At 43.9% G+C, this 22,942-nt stretch overlaps 1 protein-coding gene across 1 annotated transcript in view; it reads left to right on the top strand.

Annotated features, from left to right (window-relative positions):
• Nucleotides 1-20,638: 20,638 nt before the first annotated feature.
• Nipped-B (Nipped-B cohesin loading factor) overlaps nucleotides 20,639-22,942 on the top strand; it is a gene marked incomplete in the record, with an annotated part of 502,160 nt that continues 499,856 nt past the window's right edge. Inside the window, 1 exon segment of the mRNA XM_070089404.1 lies at nucleotides 20,639-20,839.

Below are 22,942 nucleotides of genomic sequence, written 5' to 3' on the forward strand. Positions count from 1 at the left end.
AGTGTGATGGTGTTGTGGTATACAGGTGTTGGAATGTCGTTAGTGTATAAAATGTAGAGGGTAGGGGAGAGGACAGATCCCTGGGGTACTCCGGCATTTAGTGTGAAGTAGTCAGAGTAACAGCCTTGGAATTTGATTCTCATGGTACGGCCGTCTAGGAAGTTGCAGAGGAGTTTACGAGTATTGAGAGGCAGGTTGAAGTTAGTGTAGAGTTTGTACTTGAGCCCTTCGTGCCAGACAGTGTCAAAGGCTTTTTCAACGTCTTTTGCAACCAGGGCTGTCCTGTTTCTTTGTTTTGTGTTGATGTGGATGTAGTTGAGAATGATGTTAATGGCATCCTGTGTGGATCTGTGTGTTCTGAAGCCAAACTGGCCATCAGAAAGTAGAGAATTGTGTTCCAGGTATCTGCGAAGGCGATGATTGATGAGTTTTTCAGAGTTTCCTTAAAGTTTTGAGGAGGCTGATAGGGCGATAGTTTCTAGGGTCAGAGTGATCTTTATTGGGTTTAGGAAGGAGGATAGCAGTAGCAGCTTCGAAGAGGGAAGGGAAGTACCCAGAGGCAAGGGAGGCATTGAGGAGGTTTGTATAGGCAGTAATGATAGTCAGGAAGGTGTTTCAGGATAATATGGTTTAGGCCAGAGGCACCAGGGGCCTTGGGAGGAAGGTGTCTGAGGAGAGTTTTAACGTCTGTGTTGGTGAAAGGAGTGTCAAGTTCTTGGGAGGAGGTAAGAGAGTCCAGATGGATGTGGCTGTCTGGTGTTGTTTCGTGTGTGTGTGTAGTGTTCCAGTGTTCTATGTTCTGAATGTGTTGAATAGCGTTAGGGTGGGTGAGGATGGAAGATGTTCTCCCAGATGTGTTTGAAGATGTTAGTAGCAGCCTGCGGTCTGAGATGTGTGTGTTGTTGTGGGTGATGTGTTTGAATTTGTTGGCGGGAGTGGTGCCTCTGATTTTTTTGATAAAGTTCCAGAAGGCTTTGGTGTTTTTGATACGCTGTTTGTCCGCTTGTAGTATGAGCTGTGACCAGTGATTGTTGTGGTCTTGGTCTAGACTGTGTAGAATGTTGTTTCTGAGGTAAGTGAGATCTAATCAGATTTGATTAAATCTATGTGTGTTGTAGAGAAAGCGGTTGTGGTAACAGATAATTAGTCTTCTTGTTCTGATTGAGGGTTTGAAGGAATTACGAGTGGTGTGGGTTTTCTTTGGTATTGCGGTGTTGGCTGCTTGTGTAATGATGTCTTGGATGAGAGCAAGTTGAGTGTCAGTGTCAGAGATGGGTTTGTTGTTGTAGTCATAGGTGAGGTTAGTATTATCTATGTGTTGTTTGAATGCATCCCAGTCAGCGTTCTTGTAGAAGAAGGAAGATGTGGCCGGGATGAGGATAGGGTTGGAGGAGATGTGCAAGATGATGGGAATGTGATCAGAGCCTGTAATAGGGCCAGGTGAGATGTAGTGTTGAAATAGAGAGCTGGCTCGGTTTGCCAGAATGATGTCTGGTTTGCCTTGGCCCAAGTGGTTGTAGAAGGTATTGAAATCAGAGCCGAGATGAATTAGGTGTTTATGGTTTGTGAAGTTGAGTAATTGGTGACCAAGTTGGTTGTTACTGGTGTGATGAAAGGCAGTGTGTTTGGCATTCATGTCAGCTAGTAGGTATGTTGGTGTGTTGGTGTAGTTGAAGACTAAGAAAAGATCGTGTATGTTGAGAATAGTGTTTGGGCGAGCATAGGTGGTGAAAAAGATAAAGGGACCAAGGTGGGTGTGTATTCTGACTGCAAGACAGTGTTGGTGAATAAAAGGGATTGGGAGAAATTCGTGTTTTATGTTGGATTTGACAAGGATGGCAACCCCATCGTGGGGATCATGGGGGGACTGTAGTGCAGCATAACCATAATGGCGGATACGTTGAGGGGCTTTGAGGCAGGTACTGTTTAGCAAAACAATATCTGGTCTCTGCTTCAAGGAGCTCGGCCAGTAGGTGTCTAATTGTAAAGTAAGAACGTACATTGAACTGAATCACTTTAAACATGATTTAATGGTTTTGTCATAGCAAAGTTAATGTCAGGGGAGGAGTTTGGATTAACGTGATAGTTGTGCCATCAGTGGATGTGAGTTTGTAGGTGTTACGGACCCGTTTCCTGGAGGGGGAGGAAGAGATGGATCTGTTTTTATGTTCTTTGGTCTGTCTGTCAGAAGTTGGGGCACGTTTAGGTTTGAGTGGATTTTGTCTGGAGGAGGTGGAGTTGGACCTGGATGAAGTTTTGGTTATGGTGGAGTGGGCGAAGGTAGATGCAGAGGAAGTGGAAGCTTTACCTGGAGAGAGTTTACCTGGAGAGAGTTTCGGGGGTCAACGCCCCCGCGGCCCGGTCTGTGACCAGGCCTCCTGGTCACAGATGGTAGGGGATGGTAGGGGATGAGGAAGTGGAAGCTATGGTAATGGATGAGGAAGTGGAAACTTTGGAAGGACCCATTGTGTACCTCTGTAATCTGTAAATACCTTTGTAACTTGTAATGATTGTGACTAGACCTACCTGGAGTTCATTACCTTTGTAAATTGTGAGTTCATTACCTTTGTAAATTGTGAGTTCATTGCCTCTGTAGCTTGCTCAGCTATCAAAACTTTGAGGCCCAGTCCCTGGACCCATTATGTACCTCTGTGATCTTTTGACTACCGCCCACAGGATGGGTATGGGGTGCATAATAAACATATTAAACTAACTGAGGAAGTGGGTAAGGAGGTAGGGGAAGGGGTGGTCATAGCAGCAGCAGTAGGGGTGTTGGTGGGAGGGGTGGAAGTAGTGAAGAGGGGTAGAGGAGGAGGAGAGCTGGTGGGTGTAGGAAGTGGGGGGGGGGGAGAGCGGAAGGAGGTAGAGGTTGTAGGGGGCTTAGAAGAGAAGCAGGAAGGAGGGATAATTAAAGAGGGAAGATTGTTAGCAGACAAGATTAGGTTAAGGACATGTGAGTAGTCTGATTGGTAAGCTTGAGAGATTACCATCGCAGAGTGGGCAGCAGTGGCGAGTTGGCAGTTAGTTTTGTAGTCTAGTGTGCGTGCAGGTGTAGAAGGAGAGGTGATTGTAGTCTGTGTGTTGGTGTTTGAAGTGTGTAGAGTAGGAGAGGTAGACCAAGTGCGTGGAGTAACCCAGGCATTGGGGGTAGGGGAGGAAGGTATGATAGGGGGGGAGGTGCAGGGAAGGGGTTGGGGAGGGAGGGAGGTTGACTTGCTCTGAGGGTGGAGAGAATGTCTTTTCTAGTAGGGCAGGAATTTGCAATTGCAGTGTGTGACCCACCGCAATTAGAACATTTACGGGGGAGGTTGCAAGTGTTCCAGAAGTGGCCAGTTGCTGAACATCTGGAGCAGGTTTGTGTGGAAGTGCATGAGATTTTGTCGTGGCCGAATCTGTAGCATTTCAGACATTGTGTGATGGGGTGAAAGTTTGGAGTGAAGAGGGTGTTTGGAGGAATGTGGATGGTCTTGGCAAGGATTCCTTGATTGAAGAGAGTAGAGGCGTCAGAAGGAGTTGAACAGCGTATTTTGAGGATGGTAGAGTTTTCAGGTCTGTAAATATCGTCAACAGAGACTTTGTTCTTAGTGCTAATGTCTTTGATTAAGTCTTCTTTGTCTGTGTCATAGGCAGTCAGGAGAGAATAGTCTACGTGTTTTGCGATTGCTGTGCATTTGGCGCAGTGCTCAGGAGTCCAAATAATAGTGAAGCCTGCGTTGAGAAGGTTTTGTCTGGTCTCGGTTGAGGTGTACGTTTCGTAAGAATGTCTGTCAAGAAGTAGTTTGAAGCCAGATCTAGTTCATTACCATTGTAACTTGCTCAGCTATCAAAACTTTGGAGTCCAGTCCCTGGACCAATTATGTACCTCTGTAATCTTTTGACTACCGCCCACAGGATGGGTATGGGGTGCATAATAAACACATTAAACTAAAAAAAAGAAAACTAACTAAACTAGCCTGAGTTGGTTTTAAAGACTTTCAGCTGAGGAGCGCCAGTGATCTGGTACAATAAATTTCCAGGACAGAAAGTGGCATGATCAGATTTAGAGTATTTGAGGTTAAGCGAGAAAGAATTGGGTTTGGAAGAGGTAGAGGCAGGGTAGGCCTTAGAGGCAGGAGTAGACAGTAGAGGCAGGTGTTGGCAGTAGAGGAGGAGGAGTGGTAAGGGGGAAGGAAGTGGAAAGCATTGAAGGCATCGTAAATTAGATGTGGCGGCCAAATCTGTGAGAATAATTGGCTAGGCAAGTATGTGTGAAGTAGACACACGTACTTGCCTGGCTATAACTTTAAAGTTTCTTGTGGAGTCAGTCTCTGGAGGCACAGGACACTGAGGAGGTGAGCTGAAGCTTGATGGAGCACTGTATGCCCTGAACGGTGAGGAGAGGCAACACTGGCTGTATGGCGTGCAGACCACACGTACAGGGCTGAGGCGTAGACTTCAGACAGCAACAGGAGTGCAGAGGGAGGCTTCCTGCCCTTGGGTAGGCAGCCACCGATGCACCAATCCTGATGGTGAAGACTAAGGTCCAGTAATCACCACTCGGTGAAGAGAACAACTCTGGCTGTGAGCGATGAGGAGAGCCAACACTAGCTGTATGGCGTGCAGACTTCACATACAGGCTTGAGGTGTGGAAACTTCAGACAACGGCGAGGAGAGTCAACACTGGCTGTGTAGCGTGTAGACTACACGTACAGTCTGGAGCGTGGAGGCTTCAGACAGCAACAGAAGTGCAGAGGGAGGCTTCCTGCCCTTGGGTAGGCAGCCACCGACGCACCAATCCTGAAGGCGAAGACGAAGGTCTAGTAACCACCACTCTGAGGAAAGTCACACTCAACACGGGGTAATTAGAGAGGCGAGATCGTTGGTCGATGGAGCTGTGGGAAGATCAAGTGACAGTGTTGAGACTTAAATACTGTCGGAAGGAGGGGTGCAGAGCCGTAGTAGTGAGAATGTAACCACTGAGAGGTCAGGTCCCTCTCAGATCCAACAGTTCTCACTTGAAAAATTTGTCCAAGGTGTTTCCTCTGTACCAAGATGCCATTGTGTTGCAGTGTCTGACAGAGTGATTATCAAATGGTATACAATACCGACAAGTTGGTAGATAAGACACATAGGCAACATTATTCCGAAACGTTTCGCCTACACAGTAGGCTTCTTCAGTCGAGTACAGATAAGGACGTGCAGCAGATGAGGGCACAGTCACTGGTAGGTGGGATTCCTCAGTGGAAGTACGTCCTTCCCAAAGAGATGGGTTAGTTGCAGCAGCCGTGAAGAAGGTCTTGTAGATGTCCTCTGAACCAAGATTCCATGATGTTGCAGTGTCTGACAAGTTGTGCAAGACAGGTATAAAATATCGACAATATGAAAATTGAGACACATGTGCAACATCTGGATATCTTTATTGTAGACGTTTCGCCATCCAGTGGCTTTATCAATACAGAGTCTAGGACATAATTGGAAGACAGTAGAATTATATACAAAAGATGAGGTAATCAGTCCCTCAACCTTGGAGTTAGTGTTCACAGCATCGTGGTGGAGGAGAATCTGGAGCAAAGGCAAGAAGACTGGCGGTTATATAGGCGTCAGTGGATAAGGACATGCAGCAAAGTCACTGGTAGGCGGGATTCCCCAGTGGAAGTAGGTCCTTCCCAAAGAGATGGGTTAGTTGTAGTAGCCGTGAAAAAGGTCTTGTAGATGTCCTCTGAACCAAGAGGACCAAGGCTGAGGGACTGATTACGTCATCTTTTGTATATAATTCTACTGTCTTCCAATTATGTCCTAGAATCTGTATTCATAAAGCCACTGGATGGCGAAACGTCTACAATAAAGATATCCAGATATTGCACATGTGTCTCAACTTTCATATTGTCGGTATTTTATACCTTCTTGCACAACTTGTCAGACACTACTGGACCTCAACACGTATGTGTATGTATAATGTTAGCCAAGACCAGGGTCCTGGCACAGGTCTTAATCTTGAGATGACCTGTCTCTGGCTCCTGAAGGAGAATTGATTCTTCACTGTTGCAGCATATGCTGCTCAAGCACTGTTCTGGACAGTTCAGCTAGTGTGCCTCATAAGCGACTGAGGTTACTCCATCTCAGCTGTTTCCTGAGCTGGGGACTGGGCTCTGTCCGCTCTGATAATCTGCAGATTCATGGCATCCACTGTTTCCTGCTCTGTCAGTAAGCACACCCTCAGGAGTGTGCTGACCATCTGCTGGAACATGCTCTGTTGTTCACTGGAGGTGATTGTGTTGCAGATAATATCCGTGAATGCCTTGATGAGTGTTAAGAGATCCTCTCTGTTGAGGGCCTGCGTTGTCGGTGGGTTCAAAGCAGTGGATATTATCTGGGCTGTTGTAATCTGTGGGGACTGCTGAGGGTTGTATTTCTTCACTGTGCACACCGTGGGCTGTTGCTGTATGCCAAGTTGTGTACCCGGCATCTGCTGGTGAGGTGCAGCCACAGCCTGGCAAGTAGGCCGGTGGGGGCTCGTGTAGTGCCGTCTGCTGACTGCGTTGCCCAGATGTTTCCTGTTGGCGCCACTTGTTCCTCATGTTTTTGTTTCTTCGTTGCGGTGGTGGGGGAGGATGCTCCTGTTCATGACGCCTGGTTGAGTCTTCAAGAGTTGGAAATTCCTGGGCATTGAGTTGGGTTGCCTGATGAGAGTTCTGCAGTATGGCAGGATTCTCTGCACCCATCGTCTGCTTGAGGGTGATGCTCTGCCGTAGCCTGCTGTCTCGTCGCTGGTGTCTTCCAGGCCTCACGAATTCCAGTGAGCCTCTCAGGGCATCGAGGGTTCCAGGCATGGTGTTTCTGCCTGCAATTCGGGCATTGTGGAGTGGGTGGCGATACATTCTTCAGCTTGGTGATGCATTCCTCGGTAGGGTGGGGTTGGCTGCAGACACCGCAGATTACTCTGTTCAGACAGAGTGCACCCAGGTGTCCATAATGCTGGCACTTGAAACAGCGAACTAGTTCTGCCGTGAAGGTCCTGACATCGTACCTGCCCCAAGAACCGAGGTCCAGCTGGGATGGCAGCGGGCCTACATGCTGAATGAGGACCTGCCGGGTTGGTGCGTTGCCTGCCGATTTTGCCTTGAGACGCTGAGCTGACACGACACTGGGGTGAGCTGCTACTGCCTCGATGGGCATCATCAGCGGGTATCGCATCACTACACCCTTGGTGACCTTCTGCCGAGAATCCAGTTCCTCCAGGGTGAAGGAGCGGTCTGTCTCCATGACTTTCTTCAAGGTGATATGCATTTCCCTGTTGATAGGAGTCAGTATTGGTTCTCCCCTCAGGTTGAACCATATCTTGAACCTCAGTTTGTGCCGTGTTTCCAGGTGTGTAACCACGCCATAGTGGCTTTGTGTTCCCCATAAGCCTTTACCTTGAATCTGGAAGGTGATTTGAGCTGGTTTACCTGCTCCTTGGAGGGACGGCGTGTCTTACTGTTCACATTGATCCATCCTTCCGTATTCTCTGGCTGCATGGTTAGGCTTGTCAGAACTGGAGACTTTTCCTCTGATGACACGGAGTAGTCTCGCAACTTCTTCGCTAGGATTGCGCCTCACATTTCTAAATCTGAGTCGTCCATTTCTAAATCCGAGTCATCCATCGTGTCCCTGGAACATCGTGACCTCTTCCTTTCGGCAGAAGCCATGTGTCTGTCCACGTTCTGGACTGTGATGCTGAACTGTACGGCATACGTGCGGAGAAGGAGCTTATAAACCGTAGGCAGGAGAGGTGCAGCAGTCATAGGTGGTGTCACATTTATTCAATGTGGAAGTAGGTCGTGCCCAAGAATTAGGCAAGCGAAGAATTCCCAAGTAATTCCCAACTAATTCTTGGGCACGACATACTTAGTCATTCTTCCACAGAGAAGAATGACTAAAATGATTTACTGTGTAAGGAACCTCCCGTATGAAGATAGACTTGAACATTAAAGTGGTATAAAATACCGACAGGTTGTTAGGTAAGACACATATGCAACAGTTAGGTATCTTTATTTCGAAACGTTTCGCCTACACAGTAGGCTTCTTCAGTCTGCGTTCTACTAGTGACCTACGTCTCACCTGTTGTTAGGTAAGACACATATGCAACAGTTAGGTATATATACCTAACAATCTGTCGGTATTTTATACCATTTTAATGTTCAACAGTTAGGTATCTTTATTATGAAACGTTTCGCCTACACAGTAGGCTTCTTCAGTCAAGTACTTGACTGAAGAAGCCTACTGTGTAGGCGAAACGTTTCATAATAAAGATACCTAACTGTTGCATATGTGTCTTACCTAACAACCTGTCGGTATTTTATACCATTTTAATGTTCAATACGTCTCACCTCATGGCGCTATACAAGGCTCCATCCTGTCACTTCAACTCCATATTGTTTCAGACTTTGGAACAATGCTCTTCTCCAGACTGAGGGACTGACCACCTCAAAACTTTAAGGGTGATGGACTGATTACATCGTCTTCAAGTCTCTTCTGCTTCTATCAACTTTTCTGTACTCGACTGAAGAAGCCTACTGTGTAGGCGAAACGTTTCGAAATAAAGATACCTAACTGTTCCATAAATTTTCCTAACCTCCATAGTGGGAAAATTTATGGAATCTATAATTGCCGAGGCAGTTCGTAGCCGCCTTGATTATTATTATTATAATCAAAAAGAAGCGCTAAGCCACAAGGGCTATACAGCATAGCCGCCTTGAAAAGCATAAATTAATCAACGAATCTCAGCATGGTTTTACAAAGGGGCGTTCCTGCCTTACGAATTTATTAACTTTTTTCACTAAGGTATTTGAGGAGGTAGATCATGGTAATGAATATGATATTGTGTATATGGACTTCAGTAAGGCTTTTGACAGGGTCCCACATCAGAGACTATTGAGGAAAATTAAAGCACATGGAATAGGAGGAGAAATTTTTTCCTGGATAGAGGCATGGTTGACAAATAGGCAGCAGAGAGTTTGCATAAATGGGGAGAAATCAGAGTGGGGAAGCGTCACGAGCGGTGTTCCACAGGGGTCAGTGTTGTTAGGTAAGACACATATGCAACAGTTAGGTATCTTTATTGTGAAACGTTTCGCCTACACAGTAGGCTTCTTCAGTCAAGTACAGAAAAGTTGATAGAAGCAGAAGATACTTGAAGACGATGTAATCAGTCCATCACCCTTAAAGTTTTGAGGTGGACAGTCCCTCAGTCTGGAGAAGAGCATTGTTCCATAGTATGAAACAATATGGAGAAGAAGTGACAGGATGGAGCTTTTTATAGCGCCAAGAGGTGAGGCGTAGGCCACTAAGAGAGGTAAGAACTCAGATGTTGAGAGGGGCCTGACTTCTCAACATCTGAGTTCTTACCTCTCCTAGTGGCCTACGTTTCACCTCTTGGCGCTATAAAAAGCTCCATCCTGTCACTTCTTCTCCATATTGTTTCATACTATGGAACAATGCTCTTCTCCAGACTGAGGGACTGTCCACCTCAAAACTTTAAGGGTGATGGACTGATTACATCGTCTTCAAGTATCTTCTGCTTCTATCAACTTTTCTGTACTTGACTGAAGAAGCCTACTGTGTAGGCGAAACGTTTCACAATAAAGATACCTAACTGTTGCATATGTGTCTTACCTAACAACCTGTCGGTATTTTATACCATTTTAATGTTCACAGGGGTCAGTGTTGGGCCCCCTGCTGTTCACAATCTACATAAACGACATAGATGAGGGCATAAAGAGCGACATCGGCAAGTTTGCCGATGACACCAAAATAGGCCGTCGAATTCATTCTGACGAGGACATTCGAGCACTCCAGGAAGATTTGAATAGACTGATGCAGTGGTCGGAGAAGTGGCAGATGCAGTTTAATATAGACAAATGCAAAGTTCTAAATGTTGGACAGGATAATAACCATGCCACATATAATCTAAATAATGTAGATCTTAATATTACGGATTGCGAAAAAGATTTAGGAGTTCTGGTTAGCAGTAATCTGAAACCAAGACAACAGTGCATAAGTGTTCGCAATAAAGCTAATAGAATCCTTGGCTTCATATCAAGAAGCATAAATAATAGGAGTCCTCAGGTTGTTCTTCAACTCTATACATCCTTGGTTAGGCCTCATTTAGATTATGCTGCACAGTTTTGGTCACCGTATTATAGAATGGATATAAATTCTCTGGAAAATGTACAAAGGAGGATGACAAAGTTGATCCCATGTATCAGAAACCTTGATAAATTAGACACATGTGCAACTGTGAAAGTTAAGACACATGTGCAACATCTGGATATCTTTATTGTAGTAGACGTTTCGCCATCCAGTGGCTTGATCAATACAGATTCTAGGACATAATAGGAAGACAGTAGAACTATATACAAAAGATGAGGTAATCAGTCCCTCGGCCTTGGAGTTAGTGTTCACAGCATCGTGGTGGAGGAGAGTCTGGAGCAAAGGCAAGAAGACTGGCGCTTTTTATAGGCGTCAGTGAATGGGACGGGCAGCAGACGAGGGCAGTCACTGGTAGGCGGGATTCCCCAGTGGAAGTAGGTCCTTCCCAAAGAGATGGGTTAGTTGCAGCAGCCGTGAAGAAGGTCTTGTAGATGTCCTCTGAACCAAGATTCCATGATGTTGCAGTGTCTGACAAGTTGTGCAAGAAAGGTATAAAATACCGACAATATGAAAGTTAAGACACATGTGCAACATCTGGATATCTTTATTGTAGTAGACGTTTCGCCATCCAGTGGCTTTATCAATACAGATTCTAGGACATAATAGGAAGACAGTAGAACTATATACAAAAGATGAGGTAATCAGTCCCTCGGCCTTGGAGTTAGTGTTCACAGCATCGTGGTGGAGGAGAGTCTGGAGCAAAGGCAAGAAGACTGGCGCTTTTTATAGGCGTCAGTGAATGGGACGGGCAGCAGACGAGGGCAGTCACTGGTAGGCGGGATTCCCCAGTGGAAGTAGGTCCTTCCCAAAGAGATGGGTTAGTTGCAGCAGCCGTGAAGAAGGTCTTGTAGATGTCCTCTGAACCAAGATTCCATGATGTTGCAGTGTCTGACAAGTTGTGCAAGAAAGGTATAAAATACCGACAATATGAAAGTTAAGACACATGTGCAACATCTGGATATCTTTATTGTAGTAGACGTTTCGCCATCCAGTGGCTTTATCAATACAGATTCTAGGACATAATAGGAAGACAGTAGAACTATATACAAAAGATGAGGTAATCAGTCCCTCGGCCTTGGAGTTAGTGTTCACAGCATCGTGGTGGAGGAGAGTCTGGAGCAAAGGCAAGAAGACTGGCGCTTTTTATAGGCGTCAGTGAATGGGACGGGCAGCAGACGAGGGCAGTCACTGGTAGGCGGGATTCCCCAGTGGAAGTAGGTCCTTCCCAAAGAGATGGGTTAGTTGCAGGAGCCGTGAAGAAGGTCTTGTAGATGTCCTCTGAACCAAGATTCCATGATGTTGCAGTGTCTGACAAGTTGTGCAAGAAAGGTATAAAATACCGACAATATGAAAGTTAAGACACATGTGCAACATCTGGATATCTTTATTGTAGTAGACGTTTCGCCATCCAGTGGCTTTATCAATACAGATTCTAGGACATAATAGGAAGACAGTAGAACTATATACAAAAGATGAGGTAATCAGTCCCTCGGCCTTGGAGTTAGTGTTCACAGCATCGTGGTGGAGGAGAGTCTGGAGCAAAGGCAAGAAGACTGGCGCTTTTTATAGGCGTCAGTGAATGGGACGGGCAGCAGACGAGGGCAGTCACTGGTAGGCGGGATTCCCCAGTGGAAGTAGGTCCTTCCCAAAGAGATGGGTTAGTTGCAGCAGCCGTGAAGAAGGTCTTGTAGATGTCCTCTGAACCAAGATTCCATGATGTTGCAGTGTCTGACAAGTTGTGCAAGAAAGGTATAAAATACCGACAATATGAAAGTTAAGACACATGTGCAACATCTGGATATCTTTATTGTAGTAGACGTTTCGCCATCCAGTGGCTTTATCAATACAGATTCTAGGACATAATAGGAAGACAGTAGAACTATATACAAAAGATGAGGTCTTGTAGAAGGTCTACAAGACCTTCTTCACGGCTGCTGCAACTAACCCATCTCTTTGGGAAGGACCTACTTCCACTGGGGAATCCCGCCTACCAGTGACTGCCCTCGTCTGCTGCCCGTCCCATTCACTGACGCCTATAAAAAGCGCCAGTCTTCTTGCCTTTGCTCCAGACTCTCCTCCACCACGATGCTGTGAACACTAACTCCAAGGCCGAGGGACTGATTACCTCATCTTTTGTATATAGTTCTACTGTCTTCCTATTATGTCCTAGAATCTGTATTGATAAAGCCACTGGATGGCGAAACGTCTACTACAATAAAGATATCCAGATGTTGCACATGTGTCTTAACTTTCATATTGTCGGTATTTTATACCTTTCTTGCACAACTTGTCAGACACTGCAACATCATGGAATCTTGGTTCAGAGGACATCTACAAGACCTTCTTCACGGCTGCTGCAACTAACCCATCTCTTTGGGAAGGACCTACTTCCACTGGGGAATCCCGCCTACCAGTGACTGCCCTCGTCTGCTGCCCGTCCCATTCACTGACGCCTATAAAAAGCGCCAGTCTTCTTGCCTTTGCTCCAGACTCTCCTCCACCACGATGCTGTGAACACTAACTCCAAGGCCGAGGGACTGATTACCTCATCTTTTGTATATAGTTCTACTGTCTTCCTATTATGTCCTAGAATCTGTATTGATAAAGCCACTGGATGGCGAAACGTCTACTACAATAAAGATATCCAGATGTTGCACATGTGTCTAAACTTTCATATTGTCGGTATTTTATACCTTTCTTGCACAACTTGTCAGACACTGCAACATCATGGAATCTTGGTTCAGAGGACATCTACAAGACCTTCTTCACGGCTGCTGCAACTAACCCATCTCTTTGGGAAGGACCTACTTCCCCTGGGGAATCCCGCCTACCAGTGACTGCCCTCGTCTGCTGCCCGTCCCATTCACTGACGCCTATAAAAAGCGCCAGTCTTCTTGCCTTTGCTCCAGACTCTCCTCCACCACGATGCTGTGAACACTAACTCCAAGGCCGAGGGACTGATTACCTCATCTTTTGTATATAGTTCTACTGTCTTCCTATTATGTCCTAGAATCTGTATTGATAAAGCCACTGGATGGCGAAACGTCTACTACAATAAAGATATCCAGATGTTGCACATGTGTCTTAACTTTCATATTGTCGGTATTTTATACCTTTCTTGCACCACATGTGCAACTCTTGGGTATCTTTATTGAGGAAACGTTTCGCCACACAGTGGCTTCATCAGTCCATACAAAGGAGAATCTTGAAGAACAGGAGGAGAATGAGGTAATCAGTCCCTCAACCTTGAGTCGATGTGGTCAGTCCATCAATCTTGAATAGAATACGGCATACGTGCATACGCCTACTGAGTAGGCGAAACGTTTCGAAATAAAGATACCTAACTGTTGTTAGGTAAGACACATATGCAACAGTTAGGTATCTTTATTTCGAAACGTTTCGCCTACACAGTAGGCTTCTTCAGTCGAGTACAGAAAGGTTGATAGAAGCAGAAGATACTTGAAGACGATGTAATCAGTCCATCACCCTTAAAGTTTTGAGGTGGTCAGTCCCTCAGTCTGGAACAATGCTCTTCTCCAGACTGAGGGACTGACCACCTCAAAACTTTAAGGGTGATGGACTGATTACATCGTCTTCAAGTATCTTCTGCTTCTATCAACCTTTCTGTACTCGACTGAAGAAGCCTACTGTGTAGGCGAAACGTTTCGAAATAAAGATACCTAACTGTTGCATATGTGTCTTACCTAACAATCTGTCGGTATTTCATACCATTTTAATGTTCATACCTAACTGTTGCATATGTGTCTTACCTAACAAGTATGATCATCATCAATAAAATCATTAGCTAGATAACCCCAATCAAGATTAGACAGGTGTTCCCTAAGTCCATTATAATCGGCAGAACGAAAATCAGGGATTTTTACTGTATTATCATTATTCTTGCATTCCCAGTTAATGCTAAAAGTGATGGATTTGTGATCACTTGCGCCAAGCTCTTCAGTGATCTCCAGATTATTCACGAGTGTTTCCTTATTTGACAAGACTAGGTCTAGCAAATTATTACCCCTGGTAGGCTCTGTTACGCTCTGCTTCAGAAAACAGTCCTGAACTGTTTCCATAAAGTCACTGGACTCTAGATTACCTGTCAAAGAATTCCAGTCAATTTGACTAAAGTTAAGCCCTAACAATTTCGTCCCAAAGAAGTCTCCCTCTATCGTGATCCAAGCCTGGAGGTCGGTATATTACACCTAGAATTAGTTTTTCTTGACCCTCTATGAACTCTACCCAAACAGATTCTGTTACTGCTCCATCTATTTTTATACCTGTTTTTATGCAACAATTAATATTTTCTCGAACATACAATGCAACTCCTCCCCCCTTCCCATTAGATCTATCCACATTGAACAACTTAAATCCCTGAATATTACACTCAGCAGTCATATCCCGACTCTTTAAATCATACCACGTTTCAGTTAATGCAATGATATCAAAGTTCCCAGCACATGCTACCAAACGTAGTTCATTAATTTTATTTCTTGCACTTCGACTGTTAGCATAAAATACCACCATATGTATTTTCTTCTGCACATTTTTCCTATTGATCTTTGTTTTTACACAATTTCTGAAATTATCATTACCCAGAGTTACTCAATGACAGTAACTATTAAGATTCTTAATATCAGAGCATAAGTCAATATATCCATACTCATTATTTATCATTTCTAAACCCATACCTCTAACTAATCCTAGTTTAAAGTCCTAACAACCCCCTCAACTGAGTTAGCAAGAAAACCCACACCTGCCCTGGATAAGTGAACCCCATCCCTGGCATACATGTCATTTCGGCCATAGAAGATGTCCCAGTTGTCAATGAATGGTACTGCATTATCCTTACAGTGTTTATCCAGCCAACAATTAATACCAATTGCTCTGGACAACCATTCATTACCAACACCTCTTCTTGGCAAAATGCCACATATAACAGGGCACCCCCCTTCTTCCTAATTATGTCTATAGCTGTCCTGAACTTTCTAACTAAATCCTCACTTCTGCGCTTGCCTACATCATTGCCTCCAGCACTGAGGCAAATAATAGGATTGATCCCATTACCGTTCATGATGTTGTCAAGCCAGCTAACAATGTCCTCCATCCCAGCCCCAGGAAAGCATACCCTCTGTCTCCTACTCCTGTCCTTCAAGCAGAATACCCTATCCATGTATCTAACCTGGCTATCCCCAACAACAACAATATTCTTACCTTCCTTGTTGTCGTTCGTTGTGACGATCCCAGTAGTCGACTCACATTCGTCGGGTAGCACCGAGAATGCGTTGGAGGTTTCCACAAGAGTTTCTACAGCAGTCTCTTTCTTCTTCATCGTTTCTGGCTTTCCATTCGTCTTCTTGATCGTCAACTTCGTCCCCTGCTGTCCAGCCACTGATCACGATCCCTTCTTGACCTGAGGACTCGAAACAGGAGGACTACTACGAATCCTCTTGTTCTCCTCGGTCAATCGCCGTATCTCCATCTTCGCTACCCTCAATTCTTCCTTAAGCTGCTGGTAAAGTTGCTCGATGGAGGGCATCTTGGTTCAGTCCACGGGAGCACACAAGACACTTCTTCACAGAGTTAAGTACAGGTCACTTCTTTATCGACTGAGGATCTCAAGACCTCTATCGAGGAACAAAATACCTGGGCGTCGATTGAACATATCACCAAGATCCCCAACGCCTCTAGAATGATCAAGCTAACCTTCTCCAACATCGATATGGCTACTAGAGCACTGTCTGACGGCCTAGCTATCTCATACTATCATATCCATCGAAGTCACATAGAACCCGAACGTTTCGCCCACATCTCGCCATGCTGGACCTGCTACTCCTATCACCACTCAACGCCTGACTGTCCTCTGAAAGGGAACAAGTACTGCACAAACTGCGGTAAAGACGGCCATGACTTCAAGGAATGTTCTACTACCACTACCTCTCCTACCTGCCTCAACTGCAAAGGTACTCACCACACCCTTGTAGCAAAATGCCCTCTACGTAAAGAAGTCCTGTCTAAGAAAATCATTGAAGAAACCAAGAAAAACAACTCTAAATCGCCAACATACGCCGCCATTGCAAAAATTCAGTCAGATACCACCGAACTCCTTCAAGCTACACAACAATCATCTCCACCCAGCCAGTCCCTCTCTGCTCTTCCTGACGCTGCTCCATCCAAGGTGCTATACTGTATGATGTATGCACACCTCACTAATGCTGCAAACCCTGGCTCATTCAACACCACAATCAATGAACTGTTTCGCCTTAACAACATACCAAACTTCAACTTTCCAGACTCGCCACCATCACAAGACCTCCTCAAGCTAATTCCAGACATTGTTAACTTCACCTCAACCCCTGGTCCTTCTCGTATCTCTGACCAAGACTGCTCCAGAACCAACACCACCGTCTACTGCCACCTTTCACCACCCACCACCAGCCCAACAAATCACAACCGACCAACACTCCCTGCTTCCTCTCAGCACAGTCACAGATGACGAAATAGTACCAGAACATTATGAACAACCCTCGGACAACGACGAAGTAGTAGTCGAAGAAGTAACCGAAGAAGAAACCACAGGCAACCGTTACCTAAGCCAAGCCTTTAATGGGTCTCTAACCTCCCAGCCGAAATGAGCGCAGCTGATATGCTCCACTTAATGAAAGAGGGAGCTGTTAAGTACACCTGCACCAAACCTCACCAAATTCCTTTTGAAAACGCACTATCTTACCTCGTGACGAATCTGAATTGCTCCAACCTCAGAATGCAACTATTCCACATGTCCAAGAGAGACTTCAAAAGACTCAAGAGTGGCTCCATCACCAGCGAAGTGTAGCCAAACACTCAACACACTTCCGCAACACATAACGTGAGCCTCCCGACACCTGACGTCCAAACCAGCTCTTCACCTCAGCCTGAAGCATATCAGCCGGCGAGCACTGTCTGCAGTCTGCTCTCTCCTCTATGTCCTCAACATGCCCTCTCTACACTGCCTCGCAGTGCCACGCAGCTGGGTTTAGCCCTGGCTCTTTCATCTACAACTCAAGACCTTCCTCTCACGACTATTCATCGTCTGTCCACACTTCCCCACTCACCCACCGGAGTCCCAACAGAAGAACCTGCTATGTGTGTTCTTAATGTCTGTCCCACGATTGCCTCGCTGCTGGGTTAAGCCCTGGCTCTATTTCTACAACTAAGAACACTCCTCTCCAGCACTATTCTTCGTCTGTCCCGTCTTCCCCGCTCATCCCATTTGGGATCTTACCTGAACTTTCGTTCGTTCGTTCGTTCGTTCGTTCGTTCGTTCGTTCGTTCGTTCGTTCGTTCTCTGTATTAGGACTGAAGAAGCCACTCGTGGCGAAACGTTTCCTCTAATAAATGTCCTGAACTGTACATAAGTGCCTTTTTCCACACAAAGGAGAATCTTGAAGATGCGTAGGTATGAATGAAAAAAAAACTGCATATTAGCTAAAGACAAGGGGCGTGATGGGCAGAGATATAAAGGGAAGACCACGTACTATTTGTTCAAACATACACCGGCTGCAATAAAGGGGAGTATGAATGGAAATATGGCAATGCGCGACGTCTTTGCGCACAAGAAGTGCACTTTCCTTGTATGATTCTTCAGGAAGGGGATCTAATCTAATGAACATAAAAGAACTTAACCAGAGATTTAAAATCCACCTGCGATACATAGTTTTGGTTCTTATAGACAAACGTACACAGGGGAAACTGGGAAAGCAACATATGGAGCTCTCCCTGATTCCCCTTGCACCCTCTGATATCCCCTTGTAAAACTAACATTGTTACTTACTACAAAATGCAGCGGTAGAAATAAGAAAGGGGTACTTATACACTGGAGTTGTTGGTAAGGTTTACATGAGATGATTGAAGCATACCAGAGACATGAGATTTGTGGTGTGTGTGTGTGTGTGTGTGTAATGAGAAGTAGCACATGTGTTGCAAATTAACAGTATGAGGGATGAATCATGATGGTGGATTGCTGATGATAGTATAAGATTGCAGTCCAAGTCTTGCGGGTGTGTTCGTGGGTTTCAGTTCAAATGAGCATCCTGTTGAGTTTTCTTTTATGTCTTCGAGATATGCAATTATACCTTCACGTGTCTCTGGATAGAGGGAGGTGGAAGAATGTAATGCATGGGATAAAAGGAAAGTGGGATGGAAACGGTAGAGATGATGGCGGTTGTCACTGAAACAAGGGATTGTGAAGGGTTAATTGGGTAATGTGTTGTAGGAGTCCGTAAAATGGAACAAACTTCTTGTATCTAAGGAGGATAGGGGAAGAGTGTGGGGGCGCGTGTATTTCTGGGATAAATGTAGCAATAGTTTAAGTCTTAGGCATTTACTCAAAGCTTAGAGTGTTTGTGAAGGAACAGTAGTGTTGTTGCTTGGTCTCGAGGTGGCTGTTGTTGGAGGTCTTCAGGGATGAGGTGTTAGTGTTGAAGGGACATGTGAAGAGGACTGTTTAAGTTGTGAAGGTGGCAGCTATGGAAGAAGTGGGGAAATAAGTGGGAAAATCTTCTTTCAGAACTCCATAATAGTTGGATGTATGAGCGAGAGTATAGGAAAGCCACTGTACCTGTGACCTGCAATATTTCGATGAATGGCTAAGACACCAACATTTGCGGCATTGCTGTAATGATAGTTTTAGCTCTCACTGCCGCGCACTGACTACCTTTGTACTGAGGGACGAAGTGTAGCCATCGAACTTCAGTTACGCTAAATAAGTTGAATATCGTTTACATCCACAAGCAGGATGGGTATAAGTCTCAGCTTAATGGTGTTATGATTCCAGCTGTTTTTGGATGTGGAAAACACACTCGCTGTACAACCGTGTAAGGAATGGATTGAAGTTGGAGGGTAAAGGAAGGTCGAGGGTAAAAGAAGTAATTTCTCCTTATCACAGCAATTTCCTTTCAATCAAAGACTGTTAAAGGCTTATCGACAATGAATCCGAATTATGACTAGGTTGTAAATATAGTTTGTGTTTGCCTAATATTCAAAAGAAAGGTTCAGGATTTCTAGAGGAAGAAAAGACGTCACTGATAGTAACCCTGGAGGTTTAATAACCAAGTATAACCCAAGAAAGCCAATCAGTATAACTTATTTCCACTGAGGACCTTTTTAGGTCCTTCCCAGGATATGACTTGCAACTAGGCGACAAACTCTTGGAATCCAGTTACTGCTCAGTAACAGGGGAAACAGGTGTTTAGATTATCAATACGTCCCTCCTAAATTTTAATATAAGGAAGGTACGCCCAGCACAAGTATATTATTACCAACAAAATGTGGAAATAAATTCACATATGAAAAACTAAGGATATTTTATAGAAGACTGTTCGCCCACTAGGGGCTTTATCAGATCTTTAAGTTTAATATATTTTTTGGATTGGTAAAAAAAAAACCTATAAGCAAAACGTCCCTTCTGTAAATTTTATTCAGGCCTCATGCAGAATGTTAAATGCTAACGATGTTTTTATACATAGTAAATTGGGCAGAATTGAGCCCAGAGTAACTTTGTTAAGTCAAGCAGTGTTTTTCTTCCAAGGATCCCATCCTAGGTAATTTACACTATGTATGATAACTGTACTTATGTGGATCTGTACCTGAATAAACTTACTTATTGGCGTCTTTATTTTCATTTGGTCCTTGATTTTCTAATTGTCTTTATTTCCACATGATTCGTCTAGTGGAAGCATGTTCAACAAGATTTAATATCTTACATGCTTCTCAGAGTTCTACATAAATGTGTCTTCAAGAATTGTTTTACAAAAGACAAATACTGTGGCAAAATTATTAAATCAAAATAGTTTGTGCCTTGTTAAAATGAATTGCTCTGGGAATTGTAAAATTGCAAAATACGCTAGAGTTAATATTGTTATTATTATTATAATAAAAAAGAAGCGCTAAATCTACAAGGGTCATACAGCACACTAGAGTTAAAAGTGTATTGTAATTATTTTATTCGTTGTAGCTAGCAGAAAATTATCTTTAAATGAGTTACAATTTTAGGATTCGACAAACACAAAGGGAGTTGGTAATATATTCAAGTTTGTGCTTTCATTCAAAGAAAATGGCCAAAAATCAAACATTTTCTTTGAATAATGTCCATTTTGCTTAATTTATGTCAATAAAGTTAAGTACCAAATTTGATTTAGATACCATTACGTAGAATATATATATACCGATCACATAATATTAAATGACTTGCAACAGACGCACAAGAACTCAGAGAATAATGAAAATATTGTTCGGTTTGGCAGGAGGCACAAGTGACCTGCACTATTTACATCATGTATTCTTACGCTTTTTCACAACAACGTACCATAATAGCATTATACAGACATCAAACAGCTTTGAAAGTCAAGCAAGAAATTATTTGAAGTAGTCTGGCTAAAGTAGAGCAGTGAAATATATGTTAGGTGTGAAGGTGGGGGAACTAGTTTGGTGAGCGCGGATTATGAGGCAGTGTTGTGGCCCGAGTGTCTGTGGCGCGTCTTGTTGTTTCACATCCTCAATTTTCTCCATTTTTGACCCCTCTGGTGATTCATTGTTGTATTTGCAAAGTGTCTCCAGGAGTGCTATCGTGAAAATGTTTAGTATTTGGTTATTACCCCCATAACATCAGTAGAAGTAGCCTTTTGAGGTAAGTTATGAGTTTCACCTCTGTTCTTTCTCCAACTGAAGTTTCTTTTGGCAGCAGTTTTCAAAATATACCTGAAAACCAGGCGGGGAAAACGCCTTTAAATAACCGTATCGCGACGAAGGAAGATGTCACGATACAGGCTATAAAGAGGGTATAATCAGCTGATTGTCATGTGAGTGGAAAGTAAATTTTTGAATGTTGTGAGGGAGAGGAGGACGACCGTACACTTGGCCATTGTACCCTGGCGGCGGCACCAGCAACCTCCACCCTACACTATCTTCACCTCTATACTCTCTTATTTAGCCTCTCTGTACACCTGCCACCACTACACCACCATCCTCGACCCTCTCTCGCCCTCCTGACTGCACTCAGCTGGGATAAAGAGGAATGTGGTGCGGGAAATAAGAGGGAAACGCCAGGATGGTTGAGGTTGAGTGCCGGCGGGATAGATGGCGCCGCTGTCGTCCCCGCCAGAAAATGGAGTCATTGACTCACTCTCCCGCCTCTATATACTTTCTTTCATATGCAATAAATGTATTTATTCCTGAGTGTGAGGAGTGTTGGCTTCTACCGTATTTTTGCCGGTGATTTGGTTTAATGTGGATGGATGGTGATGTTGGAGAGCGAGGCGCTGGGTGCTGCTGCTGCTTCAGGATCAGCTGATCGAGAAAGATTTTGATTTGTGGTTATATATAATGTATTTCATGTAGTAATGATAGAGTGTGTGTATGTGTGTGTGTGGTGGCGGCCGTGTGGTTCACTAAACATTTAATATGGACCACAGAGGACAAGCCAGAGGCGGCGGCCGCATGACCATGGAACCCAGGCATGAGTAATTTAATTAAAGAAATTAATTTTAGTATTTATAAATTTACATATTTCCTTCTCAATACGTGTGGCAGCAATTATGTACTTCAAATTTTCACCAAGCATTAATTTAGACAATTTCATTTGAGACATAATCCTTTGTGTTTCCTCTGCTTTTACATTACTGCATTTGCCTAGAAGCTTCATACATACAGCAGTCCATATACACTTTTTTTTTTTTTTTTTTTGTCCACACTTTAGGACAGTTTATAAGCATTTTTTTTTATTAACACATTGGCCATTTCCCACCAAGGCAGGGTGGCCTGAAAAAGAAAAACTTTCATCATTCACTCCATCACTGTCTTGCCAGAGGTGCACTTACACTACAGTTATAAAACTGCAACATTAACACCCCTCTCCACCTTCAGAGTGCAGACACTACTTCCCATCTCCAGGACTCTAGTCCAGTCTGCTGGTTTCCCTGAATCCTTTCATAAATGTTACCCTGCTCATACTCCAACAGCACGTCAAGTCCTAAAAAACATTTGTCTCTATTCACTCCTGTCAAATATGCTCACGCATGCTTACTGGAAATCCAAGCCCACCTCGCACACAAAAGCTTTACCCCCCTCCAACTTTTCCTAGGCTGACCCCTACCCCCTACATATAGACAGTATTTAAAATGTTATAACCATTGGAAGTAGCAATTAGGGATGAAGTTATCTACTTTTTCTGCACTTTTCATTTCATTCTGTAGCTTTGTATTTAAATAATGGTTTTGATATTGGGCAAAGTCATAGATTTTTCAAAGTTATTATACAGCAATTTTGATGGCTTGTTTAAATGTGATCATGAGTTATCCAGCTATTTTAGGTTTGTTAGGTTATTGCTATTAGTTTTATTAAATTTATACTGTTCAGTATATATAAATATATATATGAATGAGTAAACTTTGCCAGTAAGAAAATATTGGAGACGTGTCACTAATTGGTGACTTGGTAACATTGTAAGATCACAGGCCTTACCGGTTTTGTGCACTTGCACCAGAGGCTTTATAATTATATTTTGATTGCGTTCTCATGATTTATTTAATACTTCATGGTTATGTTCCTAAAAGTTAATTAGCATGGTGCTACAATTGTTATTCTCTTCACTTCAGAGTCAATCCCTCCTCCAATTTTTTTTTAATACACGTTCATCCTTAAGAATATGCCCAGCTTTTATGTACAAGTTGCTACTTCAAGAAAATTGATTGCTTGAAGATTTACTTTGTCCTTACTCCACTGGGCAAACAGC

Source organism: Cherax quadricarinatus, chromosome 2, assembly GCF_038502225.1.
Source record: "Cherax quadricarinatus isolate ZL_2023a chromosome 2, ASM3850222v1, whole genome shotgun sequence".
NCBI lineage: Eukaryota > Metazoa > Arthropoda > Malacostraca > Decapoda > Parastacidae > Cherax > Cherax quadricarinatus.